Source organism: Juglans microcarpa x Juglans regia, chromosome 2D, assembly GCF_004785595.1.
Source record: "Juglans microcarpa x Juglans regia isolate MS1-56 chromosome 2D, Jm3101_v1.0, whole genome shotgun sequence".
NCBI classification, from domain to species: domain Eukaryota; kingdom Viridiplantae; phylum Streptophyta; class Magnoliopsida; order Fagales; family Juglandaceae; genus Juglans; species Juglans microcarpa x Juglans regia.
Window position 1 is genome coordinate 38,866,965 of NC_054596.1, and position 14,183 is coordinate 38,881,147.

Sequence of the window (14,183 nt, forward strand, 5' to 3'; positions counted from 1 at the left end):
ACTCTCTCTCTCTCTCTCTCTCTCTCTATATATATATATATATATATCTTTGCATTTTCAACATGTCCTTGGTCATGAGCTACTACATGCATTATGAGAATGTTTGAAAACCACCACACCTTGTGTTGGTGAGTCTATTGCATTATATAATTGTATTTACACATTTATGTATGAAAATTACATGTAGGGATTGATTACAAATGAATGAAAGGAATCAAGTAAATAAATGGAAAGAATTAGACTACACTAATCACGAGTCAATGAAATATGTAAATAGGAAAGCCTTATATTAAGGCTGGGGATCTTCATCCCTAACACTCATCCGCAAGCTGAGCATCAAATTGGATCAAACGTGAAGCTTAGATAAAAAAAATTCAAAGAGAGGCCTGGACACACTTTGGGTGAAGATGTCCGCAACTTGCAAATGAGAGGACACATACTGAGTGTAAAGTTTGCTGGCAACAACAAGTTCACGAAGAAAGTGATAGTCTAACTCAACATGCTTTGCTCGCTTGTGAGAAACTGGATTGGAGCTCAGGAAGATTGCACTTTTGTCTATGAAAAGAGGCCTTTTTTTAATAAATGAGGATGGCATTAAACTAGGCTCACCGATGTGTGTCTGAGGTCTTGGCCCCGTGCTTTTCTTGATGAGCTGTAAACCCTTGCATGGCTGAGTAGATCTATTGACACTGTGCTTTCCATGGGGTGCATCTTCTAGCCGACAATGTGTATTCTTTGATATGAGACTAGTTCCTCTCTGCAACATCGTTGCCATCCTATCAACAAAATTAATCATTTTTCTAGTTGATGAGAGGGAGAAATTTTTCTTGATTGATGAGTTCGGCCGATTTGAGGTAGGGGTTGGTTCCATAGTGAACAAATTGAATTTTATTGTTGTTGCCGAGTTTAATGCTGCTGGATTACTATAGTTGAACAGTGGGCTCGAGTTGAATGATGCTGGATGAGAAGAAATCCAAGGTTGTTCCTGGTGCGGCACCAGCAATGGAAAGAAATGGTGAAGTTCTGGCTACTCTGTTGCGGGTTGTTCTCTGTTGCTGTTGGTAAGCTTGTTCTGATTTAGAAAATAGATTTGGCTATTTCCTTGATGTTGATTGATTGTGATTTGAAGCTCTTTTCCTTTTCTTCTTCTTTCTTGAGACTCGGATGCTTGAGTATATTGATCTGGAAAAAAAAAACACTTATGATTCTTGGTTGTCCTGTGGAATAATCATGCTATCAATGAAGCATCATGGGAATTCGAGGAAGAGATGAGAGTCAAGTATCCTCACTTGTTCGAAGAGAGTTCTTATAGCATATAGCAAATTCCGAGGATGGAATTTTTGTAAGGGAGGGAGGATGTAAGACCCAGGCGACGTGAGGCCCGGACCCATGCGTGAAATGGCTCAGCCATTTCATTATCTTGAAGACTTTCCGCACGACGCCGTTTTGGGAGGTTAGTATTTCTTCCTCTGTTTCCGTTTCTTCCTCCCTTCTTTCTCGCACTTTCAGTTTTCCCATTTTGGTTTCATTTCCTCCCGCATCCCTCTCTCCCACGTTACTCTTTTCTCTTCTGTTTCATTTCAATTTTTCTCCTCGTCGGTTTCAGTTGCTATTGCCGAAAACTCTTGCCCTTAATCTCATCATTTTCAGTTCTTCCTCAAAATCATTTCTCAGCTGTTGAGACTCTCCATTGCAGCAGTACACACAGTTTCTCTCTCGCGTCCCTCTTGCGCAGTGTTTCATTTTCAGGTAAATCTCCCTCTTTGCTCTCAAGTTGATGCCTTCCTCTTAGTTTATTTCTCTGGTTTTATGCATTTCTGACTTCCAATTGTTCCAGGCGGTGCCGTTGTGTTCTTCCCCACTCCGAAATCCCTTATTGACACTCAATCTCTTACAGTCCAGTTGGTTTCACTTCTGTCCGCTCAGTGTTTAACCTCTTTGTTGTGGTTTGGCTTGAACTCTGTTGAACGGGTAAGGAAGCCGTGAACCACTCTCTTCATGGTGTAGTTTATGACTTTTAATTGTTTGAGCATGGGAATGATTTCTTCTGTTTATAATCAGAGTCGAGGGCTTAGTAAATATGATGGTTTGGTTGTTGATGAAGGAGTATAATTTCAAAATTTTTTTTGTTGAGGTGCTGTGGTATATTGTTGGGTTGACGTGGGGTGTAGGATGAGTTCTGTATTTGTTCAGGGTTATGTTGGTTGTTCTGAGTTTTGAAATATTTGGGTTGGAGGTACGGTAAAGCATTTGGATACTCTTTTGAGTAGGTGCTGTTTTTATATTGGTGGGTTGGTATTTTTGACCATTGAAGCAGATTAATATTTTATTTATAAGGTTGACGTTGATCTTGGGGAATGTTTAGGATAATACCAAAGACTAGTACTTGATTCTTGAGTTGGAAGTGAGTTAATTGTGGGTTTTTATTTAATTATTAGATGAAGTTAAGCCAATTGTCGTTTAATACTCTGTGCGTATTTCTTTGATTTTTATGAATAGGTGACGAGACTGATAGAGGTCTTTTTCAAAGCTTAGAAAATACGCTGCAGGAGTCAGGTAAGTGGGGTTCCTATGCTAGGTTTTATACAAGTTAATAAGACTGGGGTTGATTTTATGAAAACTTGCATATTTTGTGTTGTGTTGGGAACTTGTGAAAATAAAGATCAACCTCGGTCACTCATCTGCATTATTTATGAAATCTGTGTGAAAAAGGAAAAATATGTTCTGGCATGCATTGTGTAGACATGAGCTAAATTCTGTCATGTGGTCTCTGAAATCTGAAAAATGAGCGATATTGAGAATATGAAAAGTTGTGCATTTATTTAGAAAGATGTTCTGATTTTTGTGTTCAGTGTGGGTAAACTGTCTGATTCTGTTTTGGTACTCTGTATTATTTTGATATAATATTTGAAAACCTTTGGCATGGTGTACTGGTTTTCGTATCTGACTCTGTCTCTGCTTTGCTCTGCTCTGCTCTGTTATGCTCTGCTCTGTTTGGGTTGGTACCAACTTCTCTGTCTCTGAGTGCACCCACTTTGAAAACAAAGTGGTTTATTTGTGGTCTTTCCTGTGTGCACACTCGGGGCTCCGAGAAGAATAAAGGAAAGATTTAACTTCTGTCTCTGACTGGTTTGGCCACCGGGGTTAGCACAACCCTACCACGGGGGTGAAACATGGTCTCTGCTCTGTTTGATGCTCTGTTTTGATCTGATGATGATACTCAGTTTATGTTATGCCAAAGTACTAGGGGTTTTACTTGTCTTAAAAACCATCGCTCTGTTATTTTGAAAATATGTTATGTTCTGCATGACAACTCTGGAAAATATTTTATTCTGCATACTCTATTTTTTTTAAATGTTCATGTTTGCACGCTAGCATATGACTTCTGCTTACTGAGTTGTTGATAACTCACCCTCTATCATTATAATATTTTTCAGATGATGTGGTGAGTCCAAATGAGGACCTGGATTAGGATGCTGTTTGTGTTTAAGCTGAGGAGATGTTGGTAGAAGGAGGACTTCTGGTGTTCTTAGTTTTAATGTCTTTGAGTTTTATTTATGTCTTGAGTTTAGTAAGATTTATGAAATATTTAGTTGGTTTGTTATGACTATCGAGAGGTTATGGACCCCTTCGATTTATATTTATTGCATTAAAGATTGTGTGGAGTTTGTAATGAGATTATTTGAGAAGACATGAAATGGATTTCATTTATGAAGTTTTTTTTGAAGATTATCCTTTGGATGTGTTGGGAGACATGTTTATGAGTGACAGGTAGTAATTCTCCAAGCCTCCTGGGTTTGGGGCATTACAGATTGAGTGGTGGTTGGGTTTGTGAATTCAGCTCTCAGTCATGGTCCGTAGCTTAGCTTTGTGGGTGGGGTTTTCAAATTGTTGCTGAAAATTTGAGAATGATCCAGTCGACCACATGCATAGCAAAAATCAAAGAGTCTTTCATATTTGAAGGAGACCCCCAAGTGTCTTGATTTCTAAATCTTAGCAGCATGAAGCCTTATTGCAGAGGATTTGTGATATCAATTTCTATCTTAAGCTTGATCAATTTTCTGTAAGCTATTCTGAAGATGGGGTCCTCCTCAACCTTTATCAGGTTGCCTAGAGCTTTTCCTATGTTTGTGGCATTTTTAAAGGTCATGTGGTCCAATGGCAGTCCATGGATTTTGACGTTGAATATTGAGTGCTTTAGACTGATTTCTTGGAGTGTTGACCCAGGGGACCAAGGCTTAAGGATTAGGAGATGACCTTTAAAATTTCAAGGGGCTTGATTGAGTACTCTGAGTTTGTCTTGGGGAGAATGAAAGGTGAATAAAAACATGTTGGCTTCTAAATCTTCAATGAAGAATTTCTGGATGAAGTTCCATGCTGCGTTGATGCTTGAGTGGACTGCAAAGTTGTTGAGAGGTCTGTCAGCAATGAGTCTGCCTACCAGCATTGAGTCTAATATGGTTTGTGTTGTTTATGGTGCAGGTTCAAGGTTTAAGTCTTGCCATGAGAGTGCTTCAGTCTGAGAGATGAGTGATTCCATATTCATTTGCTTTCCTTCTATTGGTGAATTGTTTTTGGTTTTGGTTTTACTTCATGAGAAGTGGATGAAAGCACGATGATGGTAGGAATTTATGTGCGGCTTTTGCTGTATTCTTAGGCCATGGGTCTAAAAATTTAACTGAAATGAGAAGTCTGCTAGAAGGGGTTAGGAAGTGCTGTCAACTTGGTTTTTATCGAGTTCACTTCAAGATGGACTCTCAAATCCTTGTTAGATGGCTTAATAGGGGAAATTGTAATATTTGGTATCTTGAAAATTTTTTAGAAGAGTTTCAGATCTGCCTAGGAAGCATGGAGTATAAAGTGAATCATGTGTTTCGTGAAGAAAATGTTGTAGCTGATTTTTTAGCTAAGGAGAGAGCTGAGGGTTTAAACATAGATTGGATTGAAGATAGAGATATTTTTCCCAGTAAGTTGCGGGGCCTTCTCCGCATGGATAGGATTGGTATTCCTTATTTGCGAATTTCTTAATGAGATAGTTGTTTAATTGCATCTGTTTTTCTTATTTTGGTGAGTTTTTTTTTTTTTTTTTGCAAGATGTCTTTCTTTTTTTGTAGGTGCGTTTTATTATTGATTTATTCATAATCCTTGGTTATTTGTCGTTTGTTTTAACGCTTTAGGTTTTTTTTATGCCTTGATTTTGGTCATTTTTTATTATCTTGTAACTTTCAAGTGTCTGTTTATAACTACGATTTTCCTCCATCATAAGTAAGGGTAATCAATAAATTTGAGATACCGTCATTTAAAAAAAAAAAAAAAAAAAAAACACGATGAAGTGCAGAGAGATTCTACAGAGAGAATCAGAGGCGGTTAAGCAAGACAAAACTTGTCTTCAAGTCTTTGAGAAGATTCAACACTATTTCTGGTCTTGTTGAATAATAGGAACTTGTATCTTTTTTTCTGTGCCTTTAATGAATCAACCGTTTCTTTGAATCTTGTATTACTTATGACTCATGCCCCGTTTGTTTTCAGAGATGATATGAGATTTTTTGGGCTATGTGTGAATAGTATTGAGATGAGATGAGTATAGATGAGATAAGATAAGATAAAATTGTGTTTGTTTATATAAATGAAATAAGATTAGTTTGACTTTTTTTTTTTAAGGATTGATGGTGTGGGACCCACAGCTAATAGTATTATTTTTAAAGCAGCCAAGTTAGCTGCTGAATCAGATTTACCCGTACGAAAACAGTGAAAGCAATGGCCTCATGTGCTTGAACGGCGTTTTCCTCCCAGCCTAGATGGTGTTTTCGGATAATATAATAAATTCCTGTTTTTATTTCATGCTTCCTTTATGTTACATTGTATGTGTAATTAGACTTTTCTTTTTATTATATATTTCAGTGAGTCATTATCCGAAATTTTGATAAACTAAAAAAAAATGCCACAACCTCATTCACAATATATTATGCTAAAATCTTTTCTATCTCTTTTTATCAAATATTTGTTTGACATTCATAATATTTTGTAATGATTTTTGCTATTTATTATTACTAAAGCAGACAATCGTTAACTTTGAGAAAAAAAATATTAAAATAAATGTGATGCATGGATGAGGAATAATTTTTTGGATTATACTTAAAATTATTCGCGTCAGATTTGCTATACATAAATTTCATTGTGTTAATAAACCCATTATCGTCAAACCTATAACAATTTGGAAAAAATTAAAAATACCAACCATTAAACCCAACAAGTAAAAATAAATAAATAAGTAAATAACCAAATCCAATAACGTAATTCATCTACCATTTGTCATTAAATAAATAATATGTCCAGCATGATGAAAGATTGAGCAATCCACATCAACAATCGTACTGCTTGCTTAAATTCATTACTCGCATAAAATACATCAGTTGTCGATTATTTTAGGTAATTTCAATGCCAACAATAAAATATCAGTATTAAATACACGCGTAATTTTTAAATAACACCATCAATGGCCACCCCTTGCTTCCCACATAGAAATGGCAATCTCATCTCTAATCGCAGCCATATTGTTTTGGGCTTCAATTGACAAGTCTACATGAGCAGATGACGATGCCCCGTCACCAACCGCAGGCTCAATTACTGGTAGATGCATCGTACTCCATGTCTGAAATATCCAGTCATCGGGGGTGACCGTTCTAATAAAGTTGTGCAGTGCACAACACGCTGTAATAATCAGTCCTTGCCGCCCAACCGAATATGGAGGCATGTTGGAGAGAATGGTGAATCGTTCTTTTATAACACCAAATGTTCGTTCTACAATATTGTGAACTGTTGAGTGACGATAATTAAAATAATCTTTATACCCATGAAAATCCCTCTGATTGTGAAGATCACTCCGGTGATAACGTTCTCTTGGATATGGGGGCAGCAATCCCGTAGTGCATGGATAAGCTGAATCCACCAGATAATACTGACCTGAGAGTCCATTTATTTTCAAAACACAAACTTCAATTAATATAAAGGCAAAAACAAATCAAGTTACAAGTTATAAATATTTTACAAAGTTAATAAAAAAGAAAATTACCCTCTGGTGGCCATGGAAAACGGGCTTCTGGATCACTTGCAGCATGGTGGAACACACGTGCATCATGCGCGGATCCCTCCCATCCAGTGTAAACAAATATAAATTTCATATCGAAGTCAACTATTGCCAACACATTTTGGGCAACTCGGCCCAACCTATTTCGATATGCCTCGCGCAACTCAGTTGGGACGACAGCTGGTATCATCGTACCGTCCATCGCGCCAATGCATCCCTATCAACTCAATAAATAAATCCTTACTCGCGTACACAACCAACTAATGCATGATGTGATTGTTACATTGTATGTTGTACAAGAAAGTTTCAATTCGAATTGTTACCTGAAACCAAGGATAATTACGATGGTTGCTTGAAATAAAAGGGTGCACGTTGTCCGTTGGAGTTGGCACAATCAAATGTCTCCCAACCTCACATAATGCATTAATCACTTTTCTAACATTTTTATTGATTGTTTGTGTCGAATGTTGAAACATATCCCCAACAATTCGCTGGCCTTCTGCGTGGCCCACAAGAAGGCAAAACATACCCACAACTTCCTCCACCGTCACTTCTCTTCTAGAATCACGTACCAAATGATTGTTACGTAACAATGTGCATAAACAGTGGAATGTACGTACGTCCATACGAAACATAATCTTGTAGTTATCTGGATGACCATTTAAAATCCCAAAAATATATTGATGCCCTCGAAGGCCTATATTATGTTGTGGCCTTGGGTGATTCCTTCTCTGTCCGTGGGACAGTATCCTAATAACGTTGATGATATCTATGGGCTCCACCGGATCATCACTATCACTGCCGTCAGTCCAAGAATTGTTATGCTCCATTCTCTACTATATCATGTGGAACTACGTTAAAAACTCAAGACAAGTTCGGGAATAGACCAACAGGACTGACCTATAGCATTGGGAAGTAGTTTACATGAGTGTATGTTTCCATTCTAGACAAGAATAAGCAATCTCAATATATGCAAAGATTCATGCAAACCTTTGGGATTCTTGGCCATATCCCGTATCTTCCATTTCCAAGCAAATGGAAATGAAATAATTTCAACAAAAATTATTTCATATCCCACTTAAAATATACTTATAAATTCTGTTGAATAAATATAGGCTTTTATATATACATATATTATATATATATTTATCATTGCAGCAAAACTGTTTGGAGCTTTAGAGCAGTGTTTCACACAAAATATGCAATCCTTTTTGAGAGATAACATTCGTTGGACCAAACTGCTACCCAAATCAAAACCAATATAGAAGGAATCATCTTGTGTGAAAAAAGGAAAAATGAAAAAAAAAATTATTATATGTGGGGGTTGTTCCCAATATTCAGAAAGTCCCAAGTATTGGGAGGTCCTCTTCAGTCCAAATAGTAACTGCCATGACATAACTAGAATAGACGGCAGAGTTATAAACTATTTTAAAATGAAGGCCCAAGTAATTGGGACGTCCGCTTCAGTCCAAATAATTATTTCAATAACTAATGGTTTTTCTTTTCACTAGTCTTGTTCATATGGTACTTTCCGTGGTCCTATGCATATGAAATAAACAACAGAAACAAAGCATTTTGGAGAAGAACAATAACCTTTTTTGGAAGGCAACCTCTACCCTTGATGTAATTTTATGCCTTTGAGAAGTGTTGATGACGTGGAAAACCTACAGCTACCCGTTGGGCAGAGAACCAGAAAAGTCAGATACCAAAATGTACATATCATCTAAGCCAAGTTCTCACTATGTATTTCAGAAATCAATTCAAGATCCATGAAATAACAAGATATAAACAAACTCTAATAACACCGAACCCATTGATTCAGAATTTTGTGGATCTAACTAACACATAACACAATACTGTTAATATAAAAAGATGGTTTCAGAGACATCACAACTGGAATGAAATAATAAAAACATGGACATCTTCCAAAGATGTCCATGAAACCTACAAATGTTAACAACAACGAAGGACACATAGAGAAACATATTACATAACGCCAATGAAAAATTACAACTCAACAAAGCAACTAATGAAGTTCTAATGCACAAGCTAGTGTCCAATCAACTATGCATAGGCCACGCTCTAATCAACTATGCATAGCCCACGCTCGCCTATGGACATCATCCATTACCAAAAATCCTCGTTGTGCAAGGGGGTTCATTAACCGATCAAACGCACGGGAGAAAATATCGTCAGGCAGTGGGGGCTGAAGTGCCTGTAACAAGGCCACACAGTGTGAAAAAGCATCGAAACCATCATCACTATCCATGCAATGTGTGGATCCTCTACTACGTTTTTCCCCTGACGCTTCCCCTCTCCCCTCATAACACTTTCGGTGTGCCTCATAGGAACGCGTGATCGCATCAACCATGTTCGATATCTTCTCGTCGTGCTGGTTCTTTTGCCCTCCCTTCTGACGCCGTCGGGAAGAGCAACTCGATGGTGTCCCCATGTCCATGGGAAATTGCGACGGGCCATCAAAGACAAAATCCCGACTGGCTTGGGTGCCAAGTGCCGGGCCCCGACGCCGCATCTCAGCGTCAAGACGCTCCTCCTCATCCGAAGATGGTGGTGGTTGGGTGGACGCGTGGTGGAGTGTGCCCGTTGCTACAGCAGCGCCAAAAATGGTACAGAGGTCTGCATATCGTGGGCAACCTGAGGTACGAAACTTCTTTACTTGTGGCTTGGCCTAGATAAAGAAATTTAAATTCAATATATTAGGGAGGGATTAAACAACAGAAAAAAGTGATAATGAATAAAGTGACTATTGCAAACAGTGGAAAATATGGCGTCGTTAGAGATTCGTTACCCTAATGGCATTTGCCCAGTGTTCGTCACTCCTTAGAACCGTTTTGGTATCGGGGTCCCATCCCATACCAGTTTGGTGCATGAGGTCTGTGAAAAGTCGTTGCATCATCTTAAGCCGATGTATTTTCCCCTTGATTTGACTCGCATCGTACGTCTTTACGCCCACAGCCGTAAGACGTGCAGCATAGGAAGCATGGTCCCTAGAAGTGATCCTCCCAGCCCTCAGTGCACCATTAAGGGCGTCAGCTAACATCATGTCAATGAAGACGTCCTCCATTCCATCCACCCATATTTCCCGATCAACGTGTGAAATATCGGCATCCGGGTCCATGTGAAAATGCTAATAATATGATATGAAATCCAAAGATGTTTATATCATACGTGGCTAAATAAATGATAAATGAAATCCAAATTCTTTTATTTAGAAGTGGGCCATACCTGTCGAGGGTATGCTACTCGAGAGGAGCGTAGGTAGTAACGCTAACAAATAAAAAATATTGTTAAAAGCAGTTTGTTGGCAACATGAAAATCAACCATTTCAAATTAAAAAAAAAACAAAAAAAAAAAAGTAGACAAGCTAGCTAGCTGCCGTACTTATGAGTCCCTTTTAAATCTTATTATCTTTAATCACATTAATTTATTCATATGATACATTTTTAAATAATTTTACGAGTCAACTACTTAAATGACAACTAATTAAAATACGTAGCATTTATGGTAGGGGTAACTAAATAAGATATAAAAAAAAGCATGAAAACGAAGAGGTCATGAAAATAAAAGAAGACTAGAAAGCCGACCCTTCACTACTGTCTTTCTCTCGTCTGTGAGGCGAAAGTATATTCCTTCCTGTGAAGCGAAGGGGAATGTCTACTGCATGCAATTTTAATCTAGTTCTTTCGTGATTTGGATCTTACTTGCAAATTGTTGAAACACCATTCTGTCCTCTGATGGTAGAGGATATTATTACTTTATGGGAAAAATTGTCTCTTACGGAGGGATGTGGTTGTTAAGAATTTTCTATCACCTTGAATTTGAATTATGCCTCAATATCTAGTCTCGTGTTTTTTTCCTATATTTCAATTCTGAAAACTGACCAGCACATAACTTGTTCAGATCCTATTGGAACAGCTAGCGTACATAACACAGGTATCTAAATCCTTGTCAACTGTTAAACATGGAAGAATATCTACGCCCTTAGGGAGAGGAGAGTATCAAGAGGACAATGATCAAAGGGAGGTTCAAGAACAACTAGTAGTACATGTCATTTTCTTTTAGAACTTGTTTCACTTCTGGTTGAAATTCTAGATTTCTCCTCAATTTCCTTTATTTATTCACCATCTTCACCCTCTTTCTCTCTCAAGTGTTGCTTAATTTTCAGCTATGATTTTGTGCCCTTTTAGCAAGCCAAGAACAATGAGATTGCCCTTCTCAGCAATATTAGTTTGATCGTTTTGACTTCTGAGGTTCAGAGAATGCTGAAGCTTCTCTAATGTCATTGATGATGATATATAACCCTCAAAGTCAATGTTCTCATATAAGAAACAACGACAATAATAAAAATAACAATAACTACTGAGTCTCTGATGCTTTTTCCTTCCTTTTTTCCCGGATTTGCTAGAAGAGTTGATTGTTTTTGTTGGATATTCCCTGATATCCAGATGTTTTATGCCTTAATAAAACACCTTGGTCTGAAAAGGAGATTTTGTTTTTGGCCACAGCAGGGAGATCTGAATACAATACGAAGGGTGAACTGAATATTCTTATCTTTAATTGTGATATTCCTTTACTTCTTGTAGCTCAGTGTAAACTTGTCTCTTCTTCTCCCTCTGTATCTGTCTTCCACTTCCACCCACTAATGGGCAGGTATATGATCCCTTGATTGATATGGTGGAGATGCTCTAATTTTGGATCCCATTCATTTGGACTATCCATTTAACTCCATTTGTTCCATCGAGGTTTGTCTCGACACAAAGGATTGATTACCTATTTTCAATTATTATTAGGCTGATTATATCAATGATGAAGACCAATCAGAATGTTCCATCAAGACAGCCTGTCGGCAGTTTGGGGTCCCATAGATTACAAGTTGAAGACTTTAGGCTAATACTTTCCACATCCTTGTCACCACGAATCTCCCTAGTCCCAATGTTGCGAATCTGCCTTTGTTTATGACATGTGGTACAAGTAATGATTTGTTGAGGGAGAGGGAGGTGCTGTTTTCGATCCATTAACTTTGATGGAAAATGTGGTTCATGGAAACTCTGGTTCTGAAGGAGATTTGTATAGTTCTTTGGTGAAGTGGAAGATGTAGATAAGGGGTGGGGGCAGGATAGATGTTGCTGATTCCTTACTACATGCGGGAGGTCGTAAGAGGAAGACTTCTATAAAAGGTTCTGACTTGCCTATGATTTTCCTTTCAAAACCTATAGGAAAACTAGATCACATAGTCAGAATGATAATATATTGGTGGAGGCTGTGATACAGCCCCTCCGGGAGGAATGAAACTTCTAAGTTGGAACTGTTGAGAGATTGACAACCCTTGAACAATTTGTGATCTTGATTGTATGATCAAGATCCACAAGCCATCTATTGTGTTCTTAATGGAAACTAGAGTATTGAAGTCTTGGTTGGATAATTTGAAGTCTAGATCAATTCAAGATGCAAGTTACATTCACTTTTTGGCATCTAATATGAATATCATGCTAAAATCCCAAATCCACCCAGAATTCTTCTCAGATAAACCAGATGGATGAAAACTGAACTGCCCAACCTTATGAATTTCATCTATTCAGCTCTCAATGATACAAATATGATCAATCCGCTTACATGTTGGCCCATAATTTTGATGACCTATGAATGATTATACTTCTTAAAAAATCAAAACCAAATAACCTTTCAGTCCATCATACTTCCATTCTTCCTTCTCGTATGAATTTGTTTTTCTCCAGAGGAAAACAAATTCATAGAGATCACCAAATTGTCATCATATTTGGCACATGAAAGCAGAATCTAGAGGAACCCAATTAAGTTGACACCTCCCTCCGCTCCAATCCCACCAACCAATAATATTTTTTTTCCAATTCCTGGTCCAACAAATCTGCCAATAACTGACGATAATTAAAAATTATTTTGGTATTTGGTGGTCATCAAGTTTTTGAATGCAAATATTACAGACAAGCCGATTGGTAATAGGGTTTTTATGTGCCCATGAGATGGTCATAGAAATGTGTTCATCCCTTTTAAATTCAAACACACAACAGAGCTCATTCAAACCCAAAACATCCAACAACCACTAATCGATCCACAACCACAGAGAAATCAGTCCAATGCATAGTTGAGGGGTATGAAATTTCGATATTTGCAAAAATTATTCATATAAAAAAACAAATATTAGAGGGTTCTTTTCACAATACCTGGTATGACCTCGTTGTCGGACCCATGCTGCCCTTGGAGAGGATGGTGAGGTAGCGTTTATGGCAGTTGTTTTTGAGAGATAAACCGGGGTTGCAGCACCTAACCGTGGTGGATGAGCGGGGGGTTTCGGCAGCTTTCGGCATTTTCGTATATGTAGGCTGCTTCGAGAAATTTCAAGGGGAGAAGAAGACTTCGCAGCAATCACAATCGTGATGGGTAGGGGAACAAGGGAGATTCGCACGGCAAGAACCACATAGGTTCTGAACCATTGTGTCGATATCAATTGAAGATGAGCTTTTCTCGGGATATCGTTTGGAAGGAAATCTGAATGGCGAGATTCATGGCAGCGGAGGGATGCACGAGAATCAGATCTTCCCGAGAGAGATGGAATCGAAATCTTGTGCGATGGGATGGCCTGGTGACTGAAGATTCGCACGGCTCTTCAAGTCGAAATGGGACTTAGGGAGAGAGGAGACAGACTGCAAGATTCGCACGGTGGAAAGCAGCGAACACTTCTGAGTGAAGGGAGAGAACTACTGAGATGAAATGTTGGGATAAAATTGTGTTTGTTTTCGGAAACTATCTAACCGTACGAAAACTGGTTTTAAGGTTTTCAAAGTTTTGGGTATATCTTCGAAAACAAACGGGGCCTTAGTTGATCTTTCGTAGGTGACACAATGCCATCAATACCGGGTCCTTCCTCCTCCCCGGCCTTCCTATATTTTGTTTACAAGTCAAAAACTTCCTACCAATTCATAATAACTAAGATTGAAAATAGTTTTTTCGTTTAAGGGAAATATTGTTCCAACCAAATACCCTTTCAATCACTCCACCTTTTTTTTTTCAGAAATGACAGTTTGAATATTAAAAGTAT

The 14,183-nt window shown here is 38.1% G+C and overlaps 1 long non-coding RNA gene across 1 annotated transcript; it reads left to right on the forward strand.

Annotated features, from left to right (window-relative positions):
* The first annotated feature begins 719 nt into the window (after positions 1-719).
* LOC121248044 lies at positions 720-14,183 on the forward strand. The gene is made up of 2 exons (XR_005937388.1): positions 720-1,061; positions 13,979-14,183. It is a non-coding gene; the product is annotated as an uncharacterized LOC121248044 (long non-coding RNA).